The following is a 19,615-nucleotide window of genomic DNA, read 5'->3' on the forward strand; positions in this document are numbered from 1 at the left end:
ATCTTGGAAGAACAGTGTGGAAAAGAAAACTGAATCAAGCTTTGGGCCTTTCTGCCACTGAGGTGGAATGGACAGCAATTGGAATATTGGAGTGAAGATATTGACAGCAATGACAGTTGGTGAAGGGAGGGGTGACTTGGAAAATGATAGTTGCTCTTAAGGACTCTCTTTCCTGGCCCTGGGACTAGAAGGATCACTCTCTCCCTGTCTCTAGATAGAAGTAACTCTATTCCTGGGTATTTCCCAATTGTGTGCTCTACCTGGATTCCTGTGATCTGTCATCAAACAAAAGTATTTTAGGGGATTGGTTTTAACTATAAAGCTGGTCTTTAGGGGCACTAGCCTGAAGAGATAGGCCCAATCAGCTTTGAAGGTCAGAACCTTTTCTTCCTCTCGCTGTCTACTGCCTTTGAACTTTGAACTTTGAACTTAAGAAAGCTAGCATAAATTAGCATAGACAGGAATAAAAGAAACCCTCCACAAGCCTGTAAGGCTGGCCTCAGCTCAAAAGCTGAGAGAGACTCAAACCTGATCTAGGAAAAACTATAGGTTAATTCCAATTTCCTCTTCCCTGGTACTTTCCCAATCCAAACTTGTTATTAAATACATCATTATTTAAATAACCTGCAGTCAGATAAGAGGATTATCATTTCAGGGAGACGTAGAGGGAGCAGAACCTAAGGACAGCCACTCAACCATAAACAGTCCTAATTGGTCCCCTGCTTGGTGACCTTGGTTGGGGAGAAGTTTGTCCCTCAAGAGGGTCTGGGCTTACCTGCTCTGGGGTATCTTCAACATCAATCAATAGAGAAGATATCCCCTCAGGCTATCATGGTTGTCCCATTTTTAGGGAATCCCAGTTTTCAAAGACAGTCTCTCAGCAGGGGGTATCTCTCTCTCCTTTTACCTCACCAGTATCCATATTCCCTCTATCCCTTTAACTCCTCCATTTCCTGTTAGAAAACCTTCCTTACCCCCTGTACCTCTTCCATCCTCTACAATTCCTTTAACTATCACAACAGAAATTAATAATATCAGAGAAATGTGTGATAAGGAAAAAAAAGAAATGTGGACAAGACACATGATAAGCACAAAGGATAACAGGTGGTTATCCCATTCTTCACTTCTATTTTTCCAATATCTAGAGAAAGTGAGGAATGTTTCTAGCACTATATTCCCTGTGATGAATTTATGGGAGATTTGGGACAAAAGTAGAATCATATAATCAGAAATGAAAAGTTTTCAACTTTCATTGGAGAGAACATCCAACTAAGGAAATAGAACTAGTAGAGTATCTGACATAGCCCATTCAAGTCTAGTGTTCATAATCTAATTAGGAGGATAATATATAAGTACATGAAACATTAAAAAAGAAGAATGGCTTATATTATACACACATTTACATATATATTTATATATTTATATATATATATATATATATATATATATATAGGCATCATTACTGGTATGGTGGAAGAGGGATGAAGAGAACTTCATGCATGCAAGACAGAAAGCTGGGGACCTCATCTGTCAATCAAGGTGAAGATTCCAAATGGAATGTTCCCAGGAAAGTCAGTTGGGGACAAGCCAGGCTGAAGTGGGAAGAAACTTTGACAGATCCCCTGTTAGTTTCTGTCCTAGGTTAAATCTTTTGGCTTTAGAAAGGGGAGACAAGAAGAAGGTTTTGTGTGGCTGATGTGGTAATTGAACCTGAAGAACTGATTGTATATGTGAGATTTGATTTCTTCTACATTCATTTCCTGTTTTGTTACTATGCAACTTTTTTCAAAGTCTCTCATCTCATTTACTATTTGAGATGTTATTTCCTTAATTTCTGTATCAATTACTTTAATCTATCTCTCCCTTTCTCTTATTTCATTGCATGTACTATCATTCACAGATACATTTTCTTGCACTGAATTTACATTATTTCCCAACTTTTTTCTACTACTTCAACTGCAGCCTCATTCTCACTATGTCTTCTATCTCCATTTGTCACACTATATATCATATGGGCCTGACTTCATAACTCTTTCCTAACCATATCAGAGTGTTTAGGTTTTGCTCCAGTTTTTATAGCCTGTTGCATTTTATTCAAGTCCAGAGCTTGCTGTGAGGACTTTAATTTGCAATGTGAACAAGAAGTGGACTTCTTGTACCTAGTTTGTGAATTTTGTGTGTTCTTGTTAGTAATCTCATGTTTCTTCTTTAAAAAACAATTTCTAATCAAGTGACCTTTCCTGTGACAAAAGAAACATTCCCTAGTCTCTCTCTGCACTGCTTATTCCTTGTAACTAGGATTCTTTTAACTAGATGTTGTGTAAGTCTTTTATTTATTTATTTATTCATTTATTTATTTATTTTTTGAAACATTATTTTATTTGGTCATTTTTCTACATTGTTCATTGGAAACAGATCATTTTCTTTTCCTCCTCCTCCAAACCCCTGCCACACCTTCCCTAGCTGACCCGACACGCGATTCGTCTGGGTATCACATGTGTCCTTGCTCTGAACCAATTTCCTTGTTGTTGGTATTTGCATTAGGGTGCTCATTTAGTGACTCTCCTCGATCATGTCCCCTCAACCTCTGTAGTCAAGCAGTTGCTTTTCCTCGGTGTTTTACTCCCTCCATTTGTCCTCTGCTTGAGGTTAGGTTTTTTTTTTTCCTCATAGATTGCTGCAGGTTGTTCAGCTTGTAATATCTTTTCTTTCATCTGATTTTTGTTTTTGAATTTGGCTATAACATTTCTTGGGTGTTGTCAGTTGGGGATTAAATACAGGGGGTGATCTGTGGATTCTTTCAATCTCCACTTTCCCCTCTTGTTCTAGGATCTCAGGACAGTTTTCCTGGATAATTTCTTCTAGTATTATGTCCAGGTTTTTTCTTTTGTCGTGGTCTTCTGGTAGTCCAATTATTCTTAAATTGTCTCTTCTTGAATGATTTTCTAAATCGTCTGTTTTGTGAATGAGATGCTTCACATTTTCCTCAATTTTTTCATTCTTTTTGTTTTGTTTTATAGGGTCCTGTTGCCTTGTGAGGTCACTTGATTCTAGTTGTTTTATTCTGGTTCTTAAAGATTGGATTTCCTCTCTGGCTTTTTGGTCATACTTCTCCTTCTGGTCTGATTTTCTTTGAAGATCATCTTTCATCCTCTTTACTTCGTCTTTCATCTCCTTTGCCTCATTTTCCAGCTGGTTGATTTTGGCTTTCAAGACACTATTTTCTCGTTTTAGTTCAAGTGCCTCTGTTTTCAGATGACTTATCTTAATTTTTAAGTTCTTTTCCCAGTTGTCTTCAGCCTCTCTTAGTTGTGTTTTGAGTTCTTCCACAGCCTGTATCCAATTCTCTGGGATTTCTGGTTTATCGTTTGCTGATCTCTCCCCCTCTGTTCCATCTGCTGAGTAGTAGCTGTCTATTGTAGTTTCTTTCTTCTTCTTCTGTTGTTTGCTCAAATTCAACCCTTTACTCCTTGTATTTGTCTGTGCTCTTGTTCCTCTCATTTTTTTTGTTTTTTTTGGGGACTTCTATCAGTCTCCCCTCTTGGAGCTTTAACAGAAGGTCTCTTGGTGTAGTCTCTGGGGGAGGGTTGTTGGGGGTTTGAGCTTCCCTGTCCTCTGGAGGCTTTTGATTGGCTTAAAGTCCAGCAGTCGATGAGGATGGGTGGGGAGCCTTGGCTTCCCTGCATTCTGGAGACTTTTGATGGGATTGATTTCAGCTTGGTTGGGCTTGGTTTACTCTGAGTTTTAAACTTCCTGGGTGGCTGGGGCAAATATGGAGGATCTCCAAAGCTTTGGCCAGGCTTCCAGGTCTATGCTCCTTCTAGGCTGCCATCTTAACTCCGCCTCTAGTTTTCTGTTTTTTCAGAAGACCCTGCTCTCTGAGGGGGGAGGGGTCGTGGCCTCCCTGGGCTCTGAGGGCTCCTGATGGGATTATGTTCAGCTGGTTTGGGCCGAATGAGACCTGAAGGAAAAAACCTCCTCCTCCACAATCTGTTTTGAATGCCGGGAGACTGGCCCAGGTTGCTTTCAAGGAATGCCCTTTGGAGCAACCCCTTTGCCCACCCTGTTCTTTCAAAAGACCCTGCTCTCTAAGTGGTAAGGGGTTCTGGTATCCCTGGGTTCTGAGGGCTCCTGATGGGATTAAGTTCAGCTGGTGTGGGTGGAATGATCCCTGAACCAAAAAAAAAACAACAAAAAAAATCCTCCTGCTCTACCGTCTGTGTTGAATGCCTGGAGACTGACCCAGGTTACTTTCAAGGTAAGCTCTTTGGAGCAACCCCTTTGCTGGCCCTGAGGTTTCTGTCCTTTCAGTAGCTCTGAGAGCTCCTGATGGGATTAGGTTATGCTGGTGCCCTAAAGCTGGAACCTCCCTTGAGACTCAGATGGAAGGATCCAGCCAGGAGGCTGCAGGCTTGCCCCTTCTCTCTATGTTTCCCTGCCATCTGTGTTGGGTGCCCTGGAGACTGGCTCAGGTTGCTTTCAAGGTGAGTCCTTCAGAATAGCCAGCCCTGAGGCCTTTTTTCCCACCCTGAGGATCCCGCAGCTGCCGTGGGCTCAGCACTCTGGGTTGGGGGGGATGGGTCCTGGGACCTTCCTTCTGCCTGCACCTTAGATATGAGTGATCTAGGGTTCTGGCTTTTGGGGGGCCATACCTTTTGATACAGGTCCGGGAGGAGGGTTCCCCGGGTCTGTCCTGCTGTTCAGCTTGAATTTTGGTGTCCTAGGAGCACTCATTTTGCTATTGGTAAGGAAGGGTTTCCGAGGTCTGAAGTTTCACAGCTTCTAAGCCGCCATCTTGACCGGAAGTCCCATTGTCTAAGTCTTAACCATGTCAAGTCTCTTGATTTCTCCAATCTCCTTTTGTTTAAGATTATTCTCTGTCATTTCTAAGTTTCCTTTTAGGTCCTGAACTTGTTTACTTTGTTCTGAATTACTATCATGTCAGTAAGTTGCTGCTTCATGTAGTTCAATCAGAGTGACCAAATCATACTTGGGGAAATAGTAATTGGAAAAAGTTTTCAAATTATGTGTGCAACCCCTTAGAAATTGTCTACGGGCATGACTAGAAGACTCTTCACTATCAGCTTCTATTCCCAAAATTGAATCTGCCATCTCTGACAGATGGTCAATGTATGTGGCAGGATGTTCCCCTTTATTCTGCAAGATCTTGTCAAACCTAGCCCATGCATTTGGTTTTGAATGGCATTGTTTTATGGCCTGAAGAAAATCCTCCCTGAATTTTCTTAGGTAGGACATGTAAGTAGGCTTAGCAAAGTCCATATCTACCCTTTGTCCATAGTTGGCCAGCTAGTTAGGTTACTATCAGATCTTTTCTTCTCCAGGAATTGTCTCTGTTCATGGGGGCTGAACAGTTCTGATAGTAGAAACTCGACATCTTCAAAATCAGGATCAAAGATTCTGAAAGCTCGTTGCAAATGCTTTTGAGATTTGAAAGGATTTTCTAAAAAGTTTAGGAAATGTCTCTTTATGGATTCAAGTTCCTGTAGAGTGAATTGTCTATGGGCTTTGGTATGTAATACACCAGCATTACTGGACAATTTAGTAACCTCTTTTAGTGGACATATCTTCTCAGGTGCACTGATAGGTTTGTTCTCATTTTCATCTGTATTTTCCTGAGGTACACTATCTGTTTGCCCATTGCCCTTACCCACAACCTGATCTAGCCCCTTTTCCTTAATTAGTTGCTCAAACACAGCCTTAATCATGCTTTCCAGATTGTTATCAATAGCCAATATCTTATCTGCCTTAAGGGGAATCATAAATCTAAAGATCTTCTTCACTTGGGTTAGAGTTTGAAGGACAGCAATAAAGAGCACATACACTTGAGCCAGGACCTGCCAGAGTATAGAGTCTGTTTGGAATGGCAACTGCAAAACAGACCTTGTTATGTTGCCTATATAATCAATAGTTTCCACGATCATATGGGTCATTCTGCTGTACAATATGTGGTAGACCCAAAAACAGGCTATGACAGCAACAATCACAGTTCCACAAATAACTTGTCTAAACGTTGTTTCTTTCTTTTTTCTACTCTGCCTTTCACAGGATTGTGGGGTTCCACAGATTAACCTAGCAGGAATTTGAGGGTGCCTAATTGTTATGGAGAGAGATGTGGTCCTGAGAGACAGAGAAATGTTACTAGAGAGAGATATTCTGGGGTTGCCTATCAATCACTACTGATGGCTAATAGATCAATATTTTTCCTACCCTCCTCCTCCCTCAATTCCTCCCTTTACCCCCCTTTTTCTGAAACCTGTGACTTCACCCCTCCTCCCTGAGTAGACTATGAGATTTATGAGGGAAAACTCTTTTCTCTTCCTTTCTCAAGTAAAGGAGTTTATTGGGAACAACTGGATAGAGAACTGAGGTAAGATGAGGTGAGAGGGATGAGGGTTTCCGTAATCTATAATGAGGGAATAGGAGGACTTTGGGAATTGTCGGTCCTGTCACAGCTGTGACACAAAAGTCTGTCAGGGAGATGGAGGACAACTATTTAATCTTCTTTCTTCTTTCTTCAAATTCAAATCTCAGATACACAATCAGTTCTTCAGGTTCAATTACCACATCAGCCACATAAAACCTTCTTCTTGCCTCCCCTCTCCAAAGCCAAGAGACTTACCCTAGGACAGAAGCTAACAAGGGATCTGTTCAAAGCTTCTTCCCCCTTCAGCCTGGTTTGCCTCCAACTGACTTTCCTGGGACCATTCCGTTTGGAATCTTCACCTTGATTGACAGATGAGGTCCCCAGCTTTCAGTCTTATATGCATGAAATTCTCTCTTCCTTCATGCCTCTTCCAGAGTATTCATTTGCAAATTTAATACAGATATTTAGAGCATAGAACAAAATAAAAGGTGTCATTTTGTTCTGTTACTAGCTTTGTTACTATATGACCTTTGGTAAATCACTTCAATTTTCTGGTTCTACTTCCTCACCTGGAAAGTGAAGATGTTGTACTGGATAATATTTACTATTCCTTCTAGTTCTAAATTCTGTTAACCCCTCTGATATACCAATAATAACAGTTTAAAATATCATGAGTAAAATAATAATTTGTTGTTCATTCATGTCCAAATCTTTGTGATCCATTAAGATTTTCTTGGCAGGGACACTGGAATGGTTTGCTGTTTCCTTCTGCACTCATTTTACAGATAAGGATACTGAGGCAAATAGAGTCAAATGGCATGCCCAGGGTCACAGAGCTAGTGAGTGTCTTAAGATGGTTTTGAATTCAGGAGAACTAATTATGTTAGCAGCAACTGAAATAAGATGTGGTATTTTGAAATTAGGTCTATATGCCTATCCTGAAATTCATTATTACTCATCTAAAACAGAACTAAGTATTACTTATGAATTAATGAAGGAGCAAATCAAAAGCAAAATTTTATATAAGAATGACATAAAGCTATTTGTCTCTTTTCTCCTAAAAATTCATTCAATAGTTGCTTTATTTTGAGATATATTTTTTTCTAATGGTATAAAAATAGCATTTGAAATTTAGAAACATAAAATTATACATATATGCTGATGAAAGAAAAAAGGGATATGTATTAAATTAGGGATCAAACTGAATTAATAGATGATGAAAATACTTATAAATGCTTTGGTTTCCTCTAAGAGTGACTTATAGCTCTTAAAGTTATTTAAGATAAAGTGGTGGTTGAATATATTAAGAGACTGGCATGGTAATATCAATGCTAATTGATAAGAAGATTTTAAAGTAATTTATATTAATGCCAATAGATTTTTCATCTTCACCTAATACTGGTATTAACATATGCTTTGGGCATGATGATGCCCATCAACACGGGTCTCCAAACAAAAGTCCAATATATATATATGCACATGCTGACAATATTTAAGGTTCATGAACCAAAATCATTTATAGAAAAATTATAACCTCCTCATCAAAAAAGAGAAAGAGGAATGACAAATATTGTCAGAGTGCAAAAAAGCAATTGTAATGATTAGTAATAGGCATAGGTCATTAAATTTGCTTCATACAAATACAAAGAATGGAATAAAGAGTTTAGATCACACCATGGATGACAACCACTTATACTTGAGCAATAATATGTTAACAAAGAAATGTAAGACAGACAGCCGATTCAAGCAGATTTGTTTATAGAAATGGAGGGGTTTGTGAGAGAAATTCAGGATCAGGCTTTTACCATGAAAAATTGCAGAAAGATTATCATTAAGGAGCCCAAACTTAATCATCATTTCAAATTAAATGATGAAGCTATGGATACTGTGTAATATATATCACTGTCCATTTGAAAAAAATGAGCATCTACTGGATTCCTAGATAGACTTTATCAGGTGGTTAGAATTAGACATTAGAATCCTAACCGAAGAAATTACAAATGCAAATATCAAAATTTTCTTCAGAATTCAACAGTAAATTATTGTGGAACTAAATACTCTTTATAAACAAAATTATTACTTATATCCACTAGTAAAATTTTTCAGAACATACATCATTGCAAATACTCATATTTTTCAACCTATGAATGAAAGACATTATACATACACAGAGTTCTATCTTTGTTAAAATCTGGCCTCAGACACTTAACTAGCTGTGTGATCCTCTGCAAATCACTTAACCCTGTTTGCCTCTGTTTCCTCACCTGTAAAATGATCTGGAGAAGAAAACAGCAACACTCCATTTTCTTGGAAGAGATAAAAATTGTAATCCTTGTAGTCCTGTATCCTATTGGAGTCATCCTGAAAATAGATCAAAAACAATAAGAGCACTACCTGTTGCTCTTATGATAAATAGAAGGTATTTTGTTCATCTGCATAATAGTTCATAGAATATTAAATATATGAGAAAAATAGGATCATGAGAAGAGGAGAAAGATGAAACACAATGATAAGAATAACAAGTAACAATAATGTAGGTAACCTCTCCAATTGAAATCATGTAGTTTTATAAATGTTTTCCTCTTAACTTTCTGAGGAAATAGTACACAGAATAACACTTCACTTCATTTTATAGATGAGCCACTTGAGGCTCAGAAAGGTATCCTTATTTACCTGAGGTTTCCTGGTAAGCATTAGATCCAGAATCCAATTCAGATATTCTGACCATAAATCATCTGCTCTTTTTTATTATCTGGGAATTAGAAAAGAGAAAAGCAAGTATGAGCTAGAATTATCTAAAAAAACTTCATGAAAGAAGTGACTCTTGAGCTGGACCTTGGAGAGAGTTGATTCTGAATAAACAGAGAGGAGAGAAAACAGATATTTCATACATGGGTAATGATTCATTATTTGATAATTATGTAGTAGAACAGGATCTATAGTGGAACTATTATTTACTTCTGAATTATTCATATTACCTATTTCTACTCATTCTCTAGTACGAAAAAAATGCTCTTGAATGTATGTGTTCGATAGTTAAAGCAAATTTCTGAAATATGATCACTATTGCTGAAACGTTTTTGAGTTTTTAAATTTGTTTCCCTTCTTTTTCATGTTCTAAGAAAATTGTGATAATATTTATACTATTTTAACTTATAGACCCTTTAAAAAACCAAATCTGCTTTTAAGGGCTCTGATTTGTGGATTTTTTAATATTTACATTGAAATAATGATGCATTTGGCATTGTTATTTGAATACAATAGGGGTGAAATTTAAGTTTCAAAATTGCAAGATTTTATATCACTGTAAAGTAACAGAGAAATTTCTGAATTTGACTTAATGAAATGGCAATTTTTAAAAATTTTTCTGATGTTCTTTATCTCTAAAGTTGACAGGAATATTTTATTTAATATATCATGCTGACTTTTTTTATTTAAAATTTTATAAAATGCACTGAAATAACTAGTGACATTAGGACATTTAAACTAGGGCTATTAATTATTAGTGGCCACAAGTACAGTTTATTCATTTTAGGTTAAAGAAAAATATATTTGTTTAATAGAGAATTATTCAAATATTTTAGCATTTAGTTTCATCTTGGAAATTCCTAGATCATAACTAAATGGGTCAAAATAATATTGATTTAAAATCAATGATAACCTTATCTGGCTTTGTTATCTAGATTATTGAACATAGTAATATTGGATTAAAAGATTCTTGACTAATACTAAATTAATTAAATTTCATATCATCTTATTTTATTATGCAATATTTCTGCCACAAAAATTTTGCCATAGAATTTTTTCATGCGAAATATAATGTTTTAGCTTATTTATAATAAATATTTATTTTATTTCTATTTAGTTAGTTGAGTTGAATGTTATTGAGAAATGTAGCTCTCTCAGAGGTGAGAGAAGCCACAAGGTAGGAAGATAGAGACAGGATAGAAGTTTTGATACCACGAGGGAAGTGACGGAGTCCTAGTAGAGATATGAGGTGTTCAGGATGAGTCTTTATTAATTATCGATGAGCCACAGCTAAGCTCTGATCAAAGGACCAATTCAGTAGGCTATTCCAGTCCTGAGATCCATTCCACGCAGGTCAGAGAGGTGAATAGAGAAAGATTAAAGATGGAGCTTGGCCAGAGGCCAAGCTCCTGCAAGGACAGCCATCAGGTAGCCTGAAAGAGAAGGAGCGAGCAGAGAGCAGAGGGCAGAGAGCAGAGAGAGAGAAGGCGGAGCCAGCTGGGCTAGATATAGTTTTTGATATGCAAATATACACAGTACATAGGGATGATTCTCATTGGTTAATGACAAAGCATAGGTGTGGTTTCTCTTAACCAGGTGAGAACAAAGAAACCTGTTTTCCCGCCTAACCTGGGAGAAGCTGGGGTCAAGGGTCATAGGCCTTCCCAGCCATGAGCACTACTGAGCATGCCCAAGACTGACTGTTCCCCTTGCCCCTGGGCTGCTACATCTCCCCCTTTTTGTTTTACACACAAATGAATAGTGTAATATCAAAATGTAGCAACATTACAGCATTAACAAATACAAACACTCTGGTGCATAATCATATTCTGATACAGAGATGAAAAACCTGTCCTGATTGTATAACTTAGATATCCCAATCAAGAATGAACATCAGCATAAACTGATTCAGTGATCAATCTTAAAAATTCCCAAACTGATCTTTCTATCTGCCTGTCTGCATTTCAAGATCAATGCAACAGTCTTAGTAGATATAAAAATGTTAAGAAAATAATTTCCACGCTACTGATCCTGATCTAATGAGGTAGAACTCCATGGTTCACATGACAGGTGCAATAACCAAACATGCCACCTTTCACAGTCTGGACTATCAGAAGTTGTCAGCCTTTTCAACAGTTAGCAAAATACTATCCCTGGAGATGAAGGATAAGTCCTTCTTTTCTCTTGTCCTGATACTGCATCTTGGGGATCTTTCCGTGCTCATTGCCAGATGCCTGCCACATTAAGAAACTGGTTGGTAGCTCGACGCCAGGACATCCAGCGACTGAGGGTGTCAGAACGCCATGTCTCTGCATTTCCCAACCTCAAACATCCATTTCACATGGAAAATGTAACCGTGGCTGAGGCTGTCTGGTCCATAATGAAAGATTCATTATGATTCCCCTTACATGCAATCAGACATCACTCTCCAGTATGGTCATCTGAAAATTAACAATTGCTGTCATGTTCTCATGTTCACCGACTGTTAGGTGACTGTAATTCTAGAAATCTTTGCACCTTCATAATTCTGGATCAGAGCATTAACAGTACTTTCCTTGTACTTAAAGTTCTGTCCTTAATAGTGTAAAAGAAAAAAATCAAGGTTGATCAATCAAGAGTGACTTTAAAGAGTTTCCTCTAAAAATATAAATACTGATCTCTATAAGATTCCTCTCCCTTTTCTTTTTGTTTGTGTGTTGGGAGAGATCCCTTCAAAGAAAAACATCCTCTCTTAACAATTCTGGAGGATCATGTTATCACATGTCAAATGATCTTAGAAAATCAATCCTGGGAACCTGATCCCAAAATTAATACAAGATTCTCTTGGCTCTTGGCTCACAGTCTATGTGGTATCTTTGAAACGGAGCCAATGTGAAATATCAGAACTTACATTCCCAATGATTCCTAATTCCTGATCTAAATAGATCAAAATTCGCCTTGTATATGAACATAATTTTGCACCATTACAGGCTTTGCAAAAACATCAATACATCAATCACAGTGCAATTTTTAACAAATACCAATATTCCCATCCATTTTACATTCTCAATTGTAGCTTAAATAACCATGATGGTGATAATGAAGTAATATTTCAAGTTCTGACTGCATATTCCTAATGTCTTCCTTATTTTAAATCTCTGCTTGTATAAATAAACCCATCAATATGATAACCAAGCCTATACCATTATCAATATTTGCAAGATTCATTCCACCAAACCAATGTTTGGGTAAATAGAAGCTTAAGTTGTTTCCCATGTAGAAACAATTTCTACAGTTTCTTGTACCTACAGCATTTGACATAGCTTTTTCATTCCTAATTGTCAGTGAATAATATTCAATGTGCTTTTTCTGCACGCTTATCTGTGCCTATTGTGTCATGTTTTTAATCCATACTCCAAAACAGTAAAACTTAGATTATACTTTGCCCTTGCTCCATGTTTTTGTGCAATAATAATTTTTTCCACCTAGGAGAGACAATGACTGCGCGTCCACAGAAATTGTCAAACCTAGAGCCCTCAGTTTTTCATGAGGTCTTACTTCCATATACCAGAACGTCTTCCAGTATATGAAAGGGAAGCCAATAGATCCCGAATCCAGCGGCCGTCTGAATTCTGGGACTGTTGGAGGAGAGCAAGACGTTTTTCCTATCAAGATATTACCCACAAAAACAGGGTATCAGGAGTAATGGTTAACCATGGTATTAACAGTTAACTACTGCTATGGTAGTCAGCCCTTAATGTAATGTCAGGAACATAATCTTTGCCTGGATGTCAATGATCTCTTACAATAACTCAAGTTCCTGATTAAAGATTTCCTAGTGTCTTTTACCTGATCTCTCATCCTTTCTCGAGAGTAACATCAGTGTCATCTGTCCATTAAACCTGTCTGTGCAGCATTTTCTGCTTAGCACCTCATTTTTGATGTCAGAAATATCAGATCTATGCTATGAATGAAAGTTTTCTATCTCCTGCTCTTTGGAGAGTCCTACCAAGGTCTATACCCTTGTTGATAACAGCAATTCTTACAATATAAGTGGTAGCTTTACAATGCATACAATTCATAATGCATACAAAATTCCCTTTGACAGTATCATATACAAAATACAAGGTATACTTTAGTAGCTAGACAATTAGTAGCTATTTCATCTCAATCCCATCGCAAAGTCCTTGGAGTGTGGGATGTATCTGGTGTCTTGTACAGACACAAGTGTGATTTAGTCCTTCTGAGTTAGCATACTTGATGTTGCTCTGGGTACCCCATCTCAATGGATGTCAGCATGACAAGTGTCCATCAGTGGCCTAATAGCCAATGTCTCTAATAGTGTAATGTCATTGTTCTAGAGTGATATTAGTCACCAAAGAAGTGTCCTTCCAGCGAGTCTGGATTGTGGCTGGCATGTAGATAGCTGATGCCATCACCTTCCGTCTGCTTCTCTTCCTGGTCTGTATCAGCTGGCATGAAGCATGACGTGGGAGACCAGATGTTTTCATTATCTGTGAACATATAAACAAGACCTCGACCCAACATTATCATCCCCTTGGGTCCCTTACAGTCTTAATATCTTGATGATATTTAACCCAATTCAGGTATCTCACACAATGTGATCTTTATCATTAAATTCAATATTGATTATTACAAAGCTTTAACTAATATTCTTTCTGGGGTGTAGAAAAGATAGATGATTAGTGATACCATATCCACCTCTTTCTTTATGAAAGTGGAACAGTCACAGCTTAACAATATTGACTTCTAGATAAGTCTGATTCTAGCAAAAACATATTGTTTGCAAATATAATGTACCCTTTAAGACCATAATCATCATTACATTTTGGATAGTATTACCCATTTGTGCTGCAAGTGGACAGCATTCCTTATACTGTCATAATATTCCCAATTATACCCTTTCGATATTTGATCAAATTTGGCTAACATGGAACAATTCCAATAATATCATTTCAAGTTACACATTGTACCAGTACCATCCAAAATTTTCAGGCATGTAATAGTTAGATCTTTTACCAAATACCCATATATTCCCAGAACAGAATATCTGTTAGTGACTCAATGATACTCTTCTGTAGTCAAATTGTTTCTCATACAATTACATGTGTGTGTGCATAGTGTGTTAAACCTGCCTATAGGGCAGTCTTTACAGTCCATGTGCTGCTTTTCTGGTGTCCTGTGCCAGACACCTCTGCCTTCTGTCCTTCTTCCGGGCAGATTTTCTTGCCATCAGATGCTCTTAATCATCTTCCATGGACTCCATGTATCTGAGAAAGTAAACAGAAAACCTCGACCCCAAATGAAAGCCTCATTGGGTCTTAAGAGAGTTAGAAAGTGACAGAACAGATATACCTTCAGTTTTTGAACCTTGGGGCTCATGAATTCCTTTGAGCTCTTTGTACCATAGCTTGCATGTAAGCCATGAGCTATGCCATTTAGCCTTTGCATTGCTGTTAAAAGCCCTGCTATTCCAAGCTGTTTGGAATAGACAGTAGTGCACAGTTATTCATAAAATCTGCAATCACTTTGCTCACTTCTTCATTTGAGCTTGAACCCATAAACCAGGAGAGTAAGTATCTCCCATCACTTTTCACAGTTCAACCTTTGTGCCAGGAGCATACTGAAATGCACCTTTTGCTCCACAATATACAGTGGATATTCCTCAGGGGTGAAATTAATCCACAGCAGTTTGCATTGATAAGCGATATCACCTGCTTGTTCAGGATATAGATGTACAATAGATTTTGCAAAGCAGCATGTATAGATGCTTAAATATCTGCTTTTTCAAACCCATAATCATAAAAATATCATACTAGAAATCACTTGTGAATTGACCCATGTGTGCTGGGATCTTAAGCCTTTGTCTGCCTGCACACAATTTTTGCTTTTGAAAAATTTCCACCTTGTGCATTTATTAAAATTATAGCATCGTCTTATGCTGTAAAAATATGCACAGAATTATCAAACAATTGCACAGAAGTTGTTATTTCTGAACTACTGCCCTTAGCTTCATAACTGAAAAGATCTTAATACTGTGACTAAAATCATTACTTTCATCTGCTAATTCTGCAAATCTTCACTGCAGAAATAAATCAAATTATGCCAGTAACCTTTGAATTTGCATTATTATCATAGGTCTCTTTTCAATATCATGATCAGCTTCAATATCTGCAATTTTAATACATGATAGTATTGCCTCTTTCAAATCCTTAATAAATTACTGTACTGAGTAACAGAGTTCCTGATAACCTTAATAATTAACCACTGGTAAACAGATTGAATCCTTCTAACCATGCTTTTACCCTGCTGAGCATGTGTCTTAATTTTCCATAGTAAAAGCTATTCTAGTTATAAATCATTTGCTTTCTGGATACAGGTATAGTAATATGCCCAGTAAAAAGTTTCTGAACTGCATACAGGCTGTTTGAATAAGCTCTGCTCAAGATTCATCCTGTTGCTTTATGTCCTGCTTAGAAAAGTGTTAATAATTCCTCCATAGTTAAAATTAGAAAGCTTTAGAAATTCCTTTAAATCATATTCCAATTCATGCTTATTATATCTTAATATTAAAGTTTTCCTTCTAGCCAATTACAGCCTTAGTGATACAACTTGCAACCTCAGTTGCTCTGACGCTATCTTCCACGTGGCTCCAGCCACGTGGCCGGTAGAGAAAAAACATTTCAAGCTGCTTCAGATTTAAGCCCAAACCTTAAAAATTTTCTGTTTGCACTTTAATTACCTTGTGATTTATACCAAAATTTCTCTACAGATAAAACATTTCTAGTCCTGATATTCTGTGGCATATAACAAAAGTCAGAGAAAGATTTTTTAATTCTCCTTTTTTAACTTCCTTTATCCAAAAAATATAAGCAGACATTCCTTTATAATTTTGCCTACATCCAACTTAAATTAAAACTAAATTAAAATTCAAATTCCCAAATCTTACTTTACTGTATTTGCAATCGCCCAGGTAAAGCCTGCCTTTACCTGGCTGGACCTCAAACAAAAGAGTCCCTAGGACTTGCTTTTTTTAAAAAAAATCTTCTGCCTTTGGTTACAGGATGGCAATATCTTTTTACAACTTAGGCTGTTCCGAATTTAACCTAATTCAGGATTATTACCTTGATTCCTTAATTGTGCTGAGAACTACGGTTTTATTAGGAAAAAATTTTTTTGTTTTTTATCGTTTTTTCCAAGTAATTCTGATCTTTTAAATGCCCTGCTTTCAGTTAAAGCAACCACTTCCTGATAGGCCTTTCAAATGCATCTGAGTCCGACCTCTCCTGAAAAGGCACCGGGAGTTTCTTGTAAAGGTTAGCTTGCAGAACTTTTGAAATAAGAAGTGCTTAAGAAAGAACTCCTTAGCATTCTGCAGCAGTTTCTGCCTTGCTTCTTCGCTAGCCTTTCCCGCTTTTGCGTATGAATAGCAGGTAAATTTGACTTTGCTTTCCTGATGAAATTTTAACTCCTGCTTTTTCTTTTCCCAGTTGCTCCTTTTGAAATTCACTAGGCTCTAGCAACTGTTTGTTTCAGACTGAGATTTTTCAAGTTCTCAATCGCCCCTAGTGAGGGTTTCCCTGGGTCAAATGTCCTTTTTCTTCCCCTCCCCCTCAGACCACTCCTCAGGTGTTTCTTAACCTCCGGAGATCCAGGTCCGAGAGAGGAGGCCTCCGACTAGCAGACCCAGGTGGGGGAGGGAAACTGCACCTCCCTGACAGAGATAGTTTAAGAATCCCTCTCTGACCGATCGTGTGCTTCCCTCATCCTGATTCACCGTCTCAGGCAATTAAGCTCTTGAGACTTCCATTTCTCCCCCATCAAGCTACGACATTAGGAGTCGAGCAGGGTTCAGAGGGGAGACCCACCTCAAGCAGAGGAGGACTTACCGTCCTTGGCCAGAGGATCGGCAACCTTCCTGGACTTCCGGCACCCGCCTACTATTAGCCTCGTGTCCTCGAACGCGTTCTCCCATTCGCTGTGTGAAATAAAAGAGTGGAATGCCACGAGAGTGCTAGGAGTGGGCCCTAAGCACGTTTGGGCGCCATTTGTAGCTCTCTCAGAGGTGAGAGAAGCCACAAGGTAGGAAGATAGAGACAGGATAGAAGTTTTGATACCACGAGGGAAGTGACGGAGTCCTAGTAGAGATATGAGGTGTTCAGGATGAGTCTTTATTAATTATCGATGAGCCACAGCTAAGCTCTGATCAAAGGACCAATTCAGTAGGCTATTCCAGTCCTGAGATCCATTCCACGCAGGTCAGAGAGGTGAATAGAGAAAGATTAAAGATGGAGCTTGGCCAGAGGCCAAGCTCCTGCAAGGACAGCCATCAGGTAGCCTGAAAGAGAAGGAGCGAGCAGAGAGCAGAGGGCAGAGAGCAGAGAGAGAGAAGGCGGAGCCAGCTGGGCTAGATATAGTTTTTGATATGCAAATATACACAGTACATAGGGATGATTCTCATTGGTTAATGACAAAGCATAGGTGTGGTTTCTCTTAACCAGGTGAGAACAAAGAAACCTGTTTTCCCGCCTAACCTGGGAGAAGCTGGGGTCAAGGGTCATAGGCCTTCCCAGCCATGAGCACTACTGAGCATGCCCAAGACTGACTGTTCCCCTTGCCCCTGGGCTGCTACAAGAAACCACATCAGCCTGTGAGATCCAATCAGTTTTGATCTTCCATCTCATTACTACACTTTGGCTCTCTGTTGATTATATGGAACCATGTACTTCAAACCTTCATTTAAGGAGAGAGCTCAGCATAGATGGATATTTCCTCCTTTCTTGCCTGGCTACACTACTTTGGGTCTCTTTTGTCTACTTCTCCACCATAGGCATAGGATACAAATCTCACTTTGTTTTTCACTTTCCTCTTGTATGTTGGCTTTAGCCATTAAATTGTGAATTTCTTGAGGGCAAAGACCCCATTTATTTTTAATGTTTAACAAAATAAGTTCATTTAACAATAACATGAAAAGGATATTAATCACTTCTTTTGTCTCCAATTCTTCCCAACCTTTACCCGGTCAGAAGGGTAAGTTGATTCACACAATTATGGGAAGTCCTCTCTACTCTATTTAGAAGATTTAGAGGGCAGAGTATCAAACTTTTCTTATTGCCTTCCTTATAGAGGGCAGAAACTGGACTCTCAGATTACTCTACTTTTCATCTGCTGCTGTGCCTAATTTCAACTCAAGGAAATGATGTGCCTCAATGCCAGAAATGTTCTTTCTTTTTAGAGTTTATCACAGTTCCTGGCACATCAAAGGTGTTAGTCTGATCCTATAAAGGGCTCTGGTTGACTAATAATATTACTATTTGTGGAGGGAATTGTCTGTCCCCAAGTGGGCTTTCTTGGCAGAAGCACTAGGTAGAAAAATGTTGCTGGTTAAATAATATGCTATCTTTTGAACTGATTATGAGCACAGTGTGCAGGATCTTCATTTGAAACACGTGTTTCTCATTCCTTGTTTGCATCAAATATACTCTGACTGCCAGGCAACTGTTTTTGCACATTTGCCTATCGAGGTGAATGGCTCATGGCTCCAACATGCCCAAACTGGAAAGCCAATTAACCTAAATTGGTAAATAAGTGATTGTTATAAATTGTCTGTAACATCTTTACTCCCTGGGCATCTGAGTTACTTTGTAAATAGGCAAGTTGCCCAGTCTTTCCATAACTAAGCATAGGATAGCTTTGCACTGAGCAAAAACACAACGAAGCCTGGAGTCAGGAAAACTAATCTATCTGAGTACAAATCTGGGCTCAGATGCTGGCTATGTGACCATGGCCAAGTTACTTAACCTTGTTTGTCTTAGTTTCCTTTTCAGTAAAATGAGTTGGAGAAAGAGAAAACCCCCAATTTGGATCATGAAGAATTGGATTTGACTAAATTGCCACAAATTTTTGGGGTCATCTAGGTGGTGCAGTGTATAGAATACTGGGGCTGGAGTCAAGAAGATTTCAAGAAATCTTTCTGAATTTAAATCTGGCCATAGGCAATGTGGAAGAGGCATGAAGGAAGAGAGAATTTTCTGCATGCAAGACAGAAAGCTGGGGACATCATCTGTCAATCAAGGTGAAGATTCCAAATAGAATGTTCACAGGAAGTCAGTTGGAGAGTCAAGTCAGGCTGAAGAGGGAAGAAGCAGGGACAGATCCCTGGTTAGCTTCTATCCGAGGCTGAAGGACCCTTGGGGGGGGGGTTCTGGAGTTACGCTGAGAATAAATTAACTTTTGTTGGTGGCTTTGTGTGATTGGAAGAAGAAAGAAGATTAAACAGTTGTCTTCCCATCTCCCTGACAAAATTTGTGTCACAGCTGTGACAGGACTGACATTTCCCATAATCCTCCTATCCCTCATTATAGATTAGGGAAACCCTCATCCCTCTCACCTCATCTTACCTCGATTCTTCATCCTGTTGTTCCCAATAGACTGCCTTAGCTGAGAAAGAGGGGAAAAGTATCTTCTCTAAATCTCACAATT

At 38.4% G+C, this 19,615-nt stretch overlaps 1 protein-coding gene and 1 long non-coding RNA gene across 5 annotated transcripts in view; one reads left to right on the plus strand and one right to left on the minus strand.

Annotated features, from left to right (window-relative positions):
- CFAP47 (cilia and flagella associated protein 47) overlaps positions 1–19,615 on the plus strand; it is an 886,918-nt gene that overhangs the window by 382,961 nt on the left and 484,342 nt on the right. The window lies entirely within an intron of this gene.
- Positions 12,051–17,750, minus strand: LOC130459036 (uncharacterized). The gene is made up of 2 exons (XR_008918320.1): positions 14,425–17,750; positions 12,051–13,647 (listed from the first exon to the last, which is right to left on the minus strand). It is a non-coding gene; the product is annotated as an uncharacterized LOC130459036 (long non-coding RNA).

Source organism: Monodelphis domestica, chromosome 4, assembly GCF_027887165.1.
Source record: "Monodelphis domestica isolate mMonDom1 chromosome 4, mMonDom1.pri, whole genome shotgun sequence".
Taxonomy (NCBI): domain Eukaryota; kingdom Metazoa; phylum Chordata; class Mammalia; order Didelphimorphia; family Didelphidae; genus Monodelphis; species Monodelphis domestica.